Source organism: Petaurus breviceps, unplaced genomic scaffold (assembly GCF_028583685.1).
Source record: "Petaurus breviceps papuanus isolate PSGF00001 unplaced genomic scaffold, PetGlider_PUasm1.0 214, whole genome shotgun sequence".
Taxonomy (NCBI): domain Eukaryota; kingdom Metazoa; phylum Chordata; class Mammalia; order Diprotodontia; family Petauridae; genus Petaurus; species Petaurus breviceps.
Genome location: NW_027185863.1, coordinates 18,398,768 through 18,410,037, shown reverse-complemented (window position 1 = coordinate 18,410,037; position 11,270 = coordinate 18,398,768).

Sequence of the window (11,270 nt, the reverse complement as noted above, 5' to 3'; positions counted from 1 at the left end):
AGTCAAGCATAGATCACTATAAATGTACGATATAAAAATATCAAGCAATTAGTAAAATAGAGAAAAGAATGAGTGAAGGAGGGAGAAGAAGCTGCAGTTGTAGGTGGACGGTGTCGTTAGACTGCCCATAGGAGAGGAGAGGAGAGGAGAGGAGAGGAGAGGAGAGGAGAGGACCCAAAAAGCATACTGCAACTTATTCTGACCAAAAGAGGGGTCTCTGATTTTGCAGAAAATTCCAGCTATGTCTGATTAAAGACAAAATAAATGAAGCACGTATAAGAATTCCATTTTCTGCATTGAGTTCATATTTTTTATAATGTATTTTCCTTCATAAGTTTTAGAATTTCCTTAGATACTTGCAAATATGCCCAAATATCCTATTTTAATATTACTATGTGTAATAAAGCATTCTGGTGCGCGCCAGCCACTGATATTTTGACATGACTTGATTTGCCCAGCTGGCCACAGGATTCATAGAACTTGGAAGGACAGAGGGCAGAGAGCAATGGGAGTCCTGAGCACTGAAATAGAAGGACCAGTGACTCCACGATTCCAAGAACCATACCTGTCCCCCTGTTACTTTCAGCATTAGATATATGACAGTCAAAATGAGTCATATAGGCACACCCTGGGGAAGAATTTATCAAAACCTCCATTTAGATGCTGAGATTTCAGAGTTTAACCAAAGCCCAGGGAAATTTCAGATTCTGGGTAATTGTAGTTCTGAAAACTTAAAGCAGTATCCTGCTATTCTGTCTGTCCAATAGAATTTCAACAAGGAAAGTCACCCAAGTTTCTTTGGTGTTTTTAACCTAAGTAACCACAAATGTCTTGCTCCAGTTTTCTTGGGACCTGGAACAAATATAAGCATATACTGGGGCCTACCATCCTTTTACCCAGTCCTTGGCATAGGAGGCTTGAGTGGTCAAAAGAATTGACAACACAAAGCAAATATCCATTCCTTTTCTGGGGGCTTAGAATAAGGATTAAATAAAAATTATAGTCTATGATACTACATTAAGGTACAGTTTGGAATAATGTTTTGATATTAACAAGCTTAAGTTCCTTTTATTACCCAGATTAAATATTTCATAAAGATCTTGATAAAAGTTATTCCATGAGGCACACACAAGGGGCAGATATAAGGGGGTGTATGGAAAGCAAAGTCCCAAGCACAGCAATTTCACTTGAAAATTCATCCACATAGAGACACATCCCTAAACAGAGAACCCAGAGTCACCCATGCAGAAAATCTGTCTTGAAAATTCAGACATAAAGGAATAGTCAGCTTAGCTGAAACTTACAGTGCCCTCAGGTGTTAGGTAGCAGTCATTACATATACATGATACATTCAGGAAAAACAAAATTTATTTTATATGTATGTATGTGTGTACATGTGTGAGCATGTGTGTATGCATGCATGGATGGATGGATGGATGGATGGATGGATGGATGGATGGATGGATGGATGGATGGATGGATGGATGGATGGAATCAGTTTTACTTGCAGACTTACCAACACATCTCAGAAGTGTCAAATATGTGGACTGCAACACTTCCAAGTGCAGCACAGACCAAATTAAAGTGTTGGGAAATATTTAGCAATATAAATAAAAATACAATAAAATATAAATAATATTACATTTTAAAATTGTCAATATGTGACCTACAAGGATCCTTATGTATTGCTTAATGGTTTCTTTTTCTGTTTATTGACACCAATGATTTATAACAGGTTTTCTGACTTTTGATTCCTACTACCACCAACACTCCTGTTAACTGCTGACTTAAGAAGAACGAGAGGTCCCCAATTCATAATCTAATGGCTACTAAAGATACTGACTTATCTAGGGAAAGGTATTATGGTATTGGGGAAAGCTTACTTAATTTGGAATAAGAGGACCTAGACTTCTGCATGGCTCTTTGACATATGAGCCTGGCAATTCTGGACAAGAAAAGTAATCTCTCTGGGCATTAATCTCTTCATTTGTAAAATTAAGAGAGTTGGACTAGATGAGCTTGAAGGACCCTTCTGTCTCTAAATCTTTGATCCTATGGTGACCTATATTTATCATTGAGTTTAATTGATTTCATTATTATCACCTAGTGTCTGTGAGAACAAATTATGGAATAATTACCATAGGTAAAAAAAATCACTTATTTGAAATACAGTAGATTTTCCTACAGCTCAGAGCAAAATTGAATTCAACAAGGATAAACAATAACTTCACTCCTGGGTGAATTTCTCTACTTCAGAGGTAGATTAATTGTACAGAAATTGGATTCTGTTCTGATAGTTTCTTACTTAAGCTGTGGGCTCCACTGGGAGAACCTTTGTTGTCTAGATCAAAAAAGGAATTCTGGGATTTTCCTGCTAATTTACTGGGCATTCCAGGAGAACTTTGAATTCAGTACATGATTGAAATTCAATGCCAAATAGGAAAAGATACTTGGCAAAGACATCAATTGGCATGCCAGAGGACAAGAGAACATTGTGGTGAGGAGACCACAGTAGCAGAGGGCATGGTAGCAGAGTTTGTGTCAACTGATTCTTTACCTAAAAAACAAGTGTCGTTGTTGTTCAGTCATTTCTGACTCTTTATTTCACCATTTGGGATTTTCTTGGCAAAGATACAGGAGTGGCTTTCCATTGCCTTCTCCAACTCATTTTACATATGAGGAAACAGAAGCAAACAGGGTTAAGGGAATTGCCCACAGTCACACAGCTGGTAAATATCTGAGGTCATTCAACTCAGACCTTCCTGATTCTAGGTTAAAGTTCTATCCACTTCACCACCCAGCCACCCATTGGAAAACACATATTTGTTGATTTTTCTTTTAATCAAGCTTCTTTCTCCTATTTTGTGGCCAGTATGCTCAAAAATAGAGGAGTGCCAATTGACTGAGTTATCCAATGGAGAGATTTTCCCATGAGTCAAGAGAAATGTGACACCTTTAAAAAGTAACTCAGATCCTCTGTGCCAAAAATATATCTAATTGAAGAGGCACATTATGCTTTCCCTCTCTATTTTCATTTAAGCAAAAGAATGTCATTTATATGAATGTCAGTTAAATTGTGGAAGATGGGTACTGTTTGAAGTATCATTGTTGATGGACATCAAAAAGGAGGCTAGACTCTATCAAGGATAATTGTTGCAATGGGTTTCTTTATTTATTTTTAATTAAGCTTCCACATCTGAACCAGTTTCCAATGTTGCACCACAAAGTAAAAGAGTCAGGCAGAGAGTAGGGAGGAGAGTCAGAGTCCAAGATCTTACCCAAGGTGAAAATTCCTATAAGTCTCTAGTATAGCAAACTAAGGTTTATGAATATGATAGAAACTTCCAGTTGTTTTCATTCCAGCTTCTTTCCTGATTCTTTCTCTCCAATAAATTAAAAAGAGGCTGACATCATATATCTTCTTTCTAAAAGCTAGAAGCCTAGAAGTCAGAAGCACCCAGGATTTCTCTTGTCTTTCCTCTTTACCTACACTGCCCACCCCTCATGCAAGCAAGGGCCACTGAAAATCAGTTTCCACCAATGAGGACAAAATCCCATACAAGTGGCCCTTGAGTCAAAGGTTACATACACAATCAGTTTTGCTGACTCAGTACTGGGTCAGTCTGCTCTCCTTCTTCACTCTTTGTTTATGTTCTGAATACCTCTTCTCCCATCTTATTGACCTAGCACTCCAGTCACCTTGCCCCCTTTTCACCTGAACTCTCTGGTTCCTGGCAGATATTTATGGATTGTTGGCAATCCTTTAACTGTGAACAGTGAATGTGGCAACCACCTTTGAGTCTGCTGTGACCTAGTGCTGTCCTTTTGGGTGCTGATTACTCTAATTCTGATGTACAAACCTGAAATAACAACAAGAAATTTTTGTACCAGAGTGAGAGGCAAGAAAGATACCCTTATTTGGGGATGCTTCTAATTCAAAAGCATTGATTAAGTGCCTACTATGTGCAAGGAACTGTGATAGACTAAGAAAAAAAAAGTGGCCCCTGACCTCAAGAAGCATATATATTTCTCAGAGAGATATAACATCAAAATAGATAAATTCGTACTTGATAGTTTAAAGAGGGTACTAACAACCAGGAAGATCAAGAAATGCTCCTTGAAAAAAAGCAGGCATTCTAAGAGATGGAACAAAGAGGAAGTAGATTCTAGGCATGGAAAAAACCTGTGCAAAGTACCAAAGATAGGAAATACAATATCACATATAGACAACAGAAAGTAGACCACTTCAACTGGAACATAAAACCAGTGAAGAGGAGTGATATAAAAGAAGCATGGAAAGGTAAGCTACATGATAGCTTAGGATTTTAAATGCTAAGCAGGAAAAATGTATATTTTGTCCTAGAAGAGATAGAAAGAGATAGGAATTCAAGAAGCTTCTTGAACAATGTAGTGCCATGATCTTGTGTACTTATGGAAGATGATTTTAGCAGTTGTGTGGAGGATGGCTTGGACAAAGGAAAAGATGGACACCATGAGTTCAGTTAAGTTAGCTATTGTAGTAAGCCAAACGAGAAATTATGAGGGTAATAACCTTTAAGTTAGTGGAGGGGTAAATGCAAGAAATGTTTTGAAGGTAGAATATAGAAGATGCCCCAACTGAGTAGATATGGAAGGTGAAGAAGAAGGAAGAGTTGAAGGTAACTCCAAGGTTGAGAAGCTGGATGATTAGATACATTCAAAAGAAATACAAAAATTTGGAAAAGCTTTAGATCTGGGTGGGGAATATAATGAATTCTTGTAGTACATGTTGAGTTCGTGATGTCTTTGGAATGTCCAGTTGTAAGTAGAAAAAGAATGGAGAACAGATAATGAAACCTACATATCTCCTCTGTAAAGAGAGGCAGAGGACTACTAGAGCAGAATTCTGTGTGCATTGTGTCATGTGTTTTTACTCAGTTGTTATGACTCCAATGTAAAACAGTAACAGCAATAACAAAAACTCGTTTTTTTTTAAAGTTATGAGCATGAAAAAGTATCCAGAAGCCATATTATAAGGGTTAAACTCTTATAATGAATGAGTGAGAAAGGAAGAAAATGAAATTGTAAATTTAGAGATAGATGGAACCTCAAAGGTTATCTAGTCTAATGTCTTTATTTTACAGATAAGGAGTCTGAAGCCCAGAGAAGTGACTTGCCCAAGGTAATACAGGTAGTAAGTGGAAGAGTCAGGATTTGAATATAGGTGTTTTGACTCCAAATCTGAGACTCTTCTCACTAGTTGAAATAGAAAAAATGAAAGTAATAGCTTCCTATTTTAATTCTTTTTGGTAACTATGCAAGTTGGATCAGGCTTGACCTAACCAAAATGATTGTTACAGGGCCTAGAGGCAGAGAGGTACCATACCCTTTTCTATACATTCACTTTGTACTTCAGCCATGAATATCCCTATCTATATTGAGATTCCACTCTGAGCACCAGTATTGTTCTTCCTTCCTTCTTTCCTTCCTCTCTCTCTCTCTCTCTCTCTCTCTCTCTCTCTCTCTCTCTCTCTCTTTGTCTTTCTCTCCTTTCTTTCTTCCTTCCTTTCTTTCCTTTGCTTTCTTCTTTCCTTCCTCCCTTCTTTCCTTCCTTCTTGGTTGTCTTCCTCTCCCCCCCATTTTTTCTTTCTTTTCTTTCTTTCCTTTTTCTCTTCCTTTCTCCCTTCCTCCTTCCTTCCTTTCTTCTTTTTCCTTCCTTTCTTCCTTTCTTTCTCTCCAATCTGACCTATGATTTGATTGTTATAGGTATCGTCATCTAACAACAGCTTGCACCTACAACTTAGAGACTTGTATATTTGGCCAGGAGACCAAAAGGTTAAATAACTGTTTTAATGTATATGAAACTTTTTTTATCTTTGACTAAGGTGATGTCGTGTTAAAAAAAAAAAGATTCACCACCTAATTTCTCAGGATTGGATCCTTAGAATTGTTTTATATTATCAACTCTTCTTGATTCCTCTTTCTCCTGATACATAAACATTTTTGCCATTTAATAATTTCTCATCAACTCCACCAGAGGGCGAGGGCAGACAGAGGAAATAAAAGGAAATAATCCTCATTCTTAACACAGCATGTCCAGCTTGTATTGCTCTCCATCATCAAAGAGACCCTTCTTTTAATTTCTTCCCTCCCTCCCTTCTTTCCTAGAAATGTGTACACACACACACACACACACACACACACACACACACACACCCCTCCCAAAAACAAAATAGAAATTCTAGAAAAGGAAAAAACAAAATAAAATTTTTAATAGAGTAATATTACTATATTGGAAATGTCCCAATATTTATTCAACTGTGCATACCCTTTGATACAGCTATATCACTACTATGCTTGTAAGCCCTAAGAGATAAAAAAAATAGAAAAGTTCTTATATTTAATCATATATGTAAATGTTAAGTATGATTGATAGATAGATTAGATGGATAGATAGATAGATAGATAGATAGATAGATAGATAGATAGATGGATGGATAGATAGACGGATAGATTAGATGGATAGATGATGGATAGATGGATGGATAGATGGATAGATAGATGATAGATAGATAGATAGATAGATAGATAGATAGATAGATAGATAGGTAGATAGATAGATGGATGGATGGATAGATAGACGGATAGTTTAGATGGATAGATGATGGATAGATAGATGGATGGATAGATGGATAGATAGATGATAGATAGATAGATAGATAGATAGATAGATAGATAGATAGATAGATAGATGATGGATGGATAGATAGATAGATAGATAGATAGATAGATAGATAGATAGATAGATAGATATCAAGAAGAGTCAGCAATACACAACAATTCTGAGAATCCAATCCTGAGAAATTAGAGCTGAAGACTAGATATACAGATGTGTGAATCATCTGCAATGAGGCCAAACCTGGACTCATAGGAACCAATAAAATCACTGAGAGGAGGTATAGATAGAAGAGAGTAACCCCTTGGGAAAGAACTTTAGATGGCATTCACACTTAGAAAATCAAATGAATGATTTTCTAATAATGGAGACTAGAAAAGAACCAGAGAGAGTATTACTGGAAGTAGAAAAAGAATGGAGAACAGAAAATGAAACCCACATATCTCCTCTGGAAAGAGAGGCAGAGGACTATTAGAACAAAATTCTGGGTGTATTATGTCACTGTTTTTACTCAGTTGTTATGACTCCAATGTAAAAACAGTAACAACAATAACAAAAACTGATGTTTTTACGTTGTGTTAGTCAAAGATTAAAAAACAAAGTCCCATAACTTAACCTTTCAGTCTCCTATATATACATATAGATGTATGTGTGTGTGTGTGTGTAATAACTTTTTTTGTTGTGACAAAGAACTGGAAACTAAAGTATACCCATTAAGGAACGGCTAAACAAACTGTGGTGTTTGAATGTGATACTATTGTACTATAAGAATTAAAAAGGGGTTTCAGAAAAAAACCTGAGGAGATATCTGTGAATAATTTAGAGTGAAGTGAGAAGAACCAGGAGAACAATTTATATTATATAATGTGAGCAGTTTTGAAAGATGTAAGAACTGTTATCCGTGCAATAATTAACCATGATTCCAGAGAACTAATGGTAAAAATGATAACCACCTCTAAAAATAGAGATGATGGGCTAGTATGCAGAATGAAAAACATATTATTGGACATAGTCAATATAGGAATTTGGTCTAATTGACTTATGCTTATTAATTACAAGGGCTTTGTTTTTCTTTTCTCTTCTTCTCCCAGTAGAGGGGCTGAGAGAGAGAAAAAAGGATAAATGGTTTATTATTTTAAAAATTAAAATATTACTTTAATTACTTTAAATTTAAATATTACTATGACTTTATTTTTAGAAATCATAGAAATTAAACCAAAAAGGAGACATTAGAGATCAATTAATAATTAGTTCAATACTTTCATTTTATAGGTAAGGAAGCCCAGTCCCAGGGAGGTTAAGTTAGGTCAAAGAGTTATCCGAAGAAACAAGAGTACAATCCAAATTTATTAATCCAATGCCTTTTTTCCCTTCTACTATGCTGTTCTCGTCACTAATTGTATTCTGTCAAGTATCACTGACATTTCAGGAATCACTGCTTTTTGGTGGGATGTGAGTCATGACATAAGTGAATGAATGAAAAAACATTTATCAAATGCTTAAAATGTGTCAAGCACCATGCTAGGTTCTGGGGATACAAAAAGAAATAAAATAGCCCCTTCTTTCAATAAGCTCACATTCTAAATGGGACAAACATTACAAATAGGAGGGTATATAACAGTAAGGCTGATGTAAAATCTCAGTAATACTAAAAGGACATGTGTAATGAAAGACTAGACCCAGGAATCCTTAAGAGTACATTGGTAGATCAGATAGTTATACCTGCAGACCTGCAGGACAAAATGTCAAGGCAAAGTCTTTTGCCTTCCACTGGAATGAATCAATGAACTTGATCCTCTTCCTTGTAGTGGGTTCCCAAAGTACCTACATTTGTAGAGTTCCTACATTATCCAGAAAGTTAGAGTTGAGGGAGAAGTCAGTCCATGAGGCTTGATTCCCACTGGGCCTCTCAGATGGAAATTTGGGCCAGGTGGACAGGCAACAGTGAACCAATTAGGTCTCTGTCTAGACAATTAGTCCCAGTATGATTGGGATGGAGGTAGGGAATGAAGGTTATGGGAAGAACAGTGAAGACAGGCTTATGATTGCCTGGGATATTATTGGAGAAGGAACATTCATTATTTTCATTTCTTTTTTTCAAAGTTTTCAAAGAAAACCCTTCCCAGAGGGGAACTGCTGAGGGACCGTCTCTGGAGAAGCCGAGTATACAAGGGCAGGGGAAAATAAGTGACTGAATGATTAACTTTTTCCCCTCACAGGATAGTTTATGCACCTCTACTAGAAAAAGAAGAAAGACATAGCAGATAACTGAGAAAAAAAAATATATAATGATAAAAAAAAGCCCAACCTTATTAGAAATAGATGAGGAAGATGTAAACCCAAAATGAACTAAAGTTTATTATATCTGCTATTGACAATGAACTGTGTTTATTCGTTTTTTAAGCTATGTTGGGGCTAGGTTGGGATAAGAGAAAAACCAAAGAGCAGCCAAGTTCTTTGCCTAGGGGAGATGTCAAATAAGAAGCAATGACAGAAAGAAGGTGAATCTACCAAACTCCTATTTTGCTTCTGTTTTTTTTCCACTAAGGAGAATGATCTTCACATCAGAAAGGAGAGGACCAACATTATTAAAAGGAAATTAAAACCCTAGATAACTGAGGAGATGGTAAGCTAGCAACTAAATGAATTCAAGTCACCTGGTTTGAGTGAACAAAACCCTGGGGCCTGAAAAAAAAATTATACATGTAGTTGCTGAACCACTGCCAAGATCTTAGAGGCTATAATAGAGAATAGTAGGGGGCCTCAGAACTAGAGATGAGCAAATACTGTTCAATTTTTCCGAAAGATGAAAAAGACAGATTCCAAAAACTAGAGGCCAGTGAGTGAGTCTGACGTGGATTCTTATTAACACTCTGGGACATATCAAAGTGATGTTTTGTAATCTTTTAGAAAGGCAAGGAGTAATCTCTAAGAGCCAACATGACTTCCTTAAGAATGAGTAAGGCCAGACAAATCTCATTTCCTCTCTGGATAAGATCACTAGAATAGTAGATAAGAGAACTACATTAAACATGGTACACCTGGATTTCAGAAAGGCATTTGGCAAAATTTCCCATGTGGACAAAATGAAGAGATACAGGCTGGACAATAGTACAATTAGTTGTATTCAAGACGAATTGAAAGATTCTGTTCAAAAGGTAATAAATCAATATCAACTCACTAGTAGAGTTCCTCAGAAAACGGTCTGTGGCCCTGTTCCATTCAGTATTTTTAACACTAACCTGAATGAAGGTAAAGACAGTATTTGTATTGATTTGTCTATTACACAAAGCTGAGTAGTTAAAGTGTTGGAAGAGGACCCAAAAGGCAAATGACAGATTTGAATAGTATTTTGATTCTAATGAAAAGAAATATGCTCTGATATTTTTAGTACATTTTAATTTATTTTTTTAAATATTTCCCAATTGCATTTAAATTCCTTAACATTCTTTTTTTTTAAATTTTGTATTCCAAATTCTCTCCCTCCCTCCCACCCCTGAGAAGGCAAGCAAATAAGACGTTGATTGTATATGTGAAGTCATATAAAACATGATCCAATTTCAACGAATATAAAATCTCATCCATGTAGATACTTCCTCCTGTGATGCTGAATACAACATCTGTGCCTACTCATCCTATGTAACTTTCATCCACATCCTCCCACAAATTCTGCATAAGTGCTCCAATTGGCCTGTTGAGAAATATCTTTCAGGTTTCTTAACATTATATAGATGCCAGTATAGCACAAGGTCTTATAAATTTATTATCACACTCTTGCTAGATTAACAAACTATCTTGTTTCTGATAATACACAACTTTAAAGTCCTTTAAACAGCTTTAAACATAGTTCAAAAAACTTTTTTTTTAACACTATATGCCCCTCCAATGGGAATGTAAATTTGGAAGATTTTCCCTGCCCCTAGGCTAAAGTGCACCTGGAGCCTGGGGTGGGAGGCTTGTTTTTCAGTAGATACTTCTTGATTGGCCAGTGAGTCAATTAGGTTGTTACATTCTCTGAGCCAAGAGAAGGCTATATAAGCCCTGATGTGTAGCTTTGCTTTGGGGCTCACTTTGGGAAGTGTTCTGTGATTTGATCAGATGAAACTCTGGAAAGCCCGTTGTCCAGAGAGCCCCCTTCCCCTCCCCCCCCCCCAGGCTTTGAAACCCATATGTTGTTTGGTATGGATATAATGGTTGGACAGTTTGGAAATCTGTCTGCTTGATCTGTTTTTGTCTTAATTCTGTCTGTATACTTTGAAGTTCGGGGTGCTGACCTTTTTCCCCTGAACTAGGTAAACGATTTATGTTTGACTAATTAAAGTAAGCATGTTAACCCATCTTGAGTTGCTTTCCTTTAACAAAGCAGATCCAAGAACCTGTGTTGGCAGCAAACCCTGAGGACGCTGGGGTGCTTGCTGCTAAACAGCCCCATTGAACATTCTCTAGTAAAATTAAAAAAAAAAAACAGGCAAAAACTGATCAACAATATGACCACATCTAACAGTGTATACATGAATTCCCCACTTCTCTACTGAAAAGAAGGAATAAGTTATTCAGGACTAAGAATAATCATTACAATTTTCTGAATTGCACTTTCCAGATCAGAAAGGGAAAT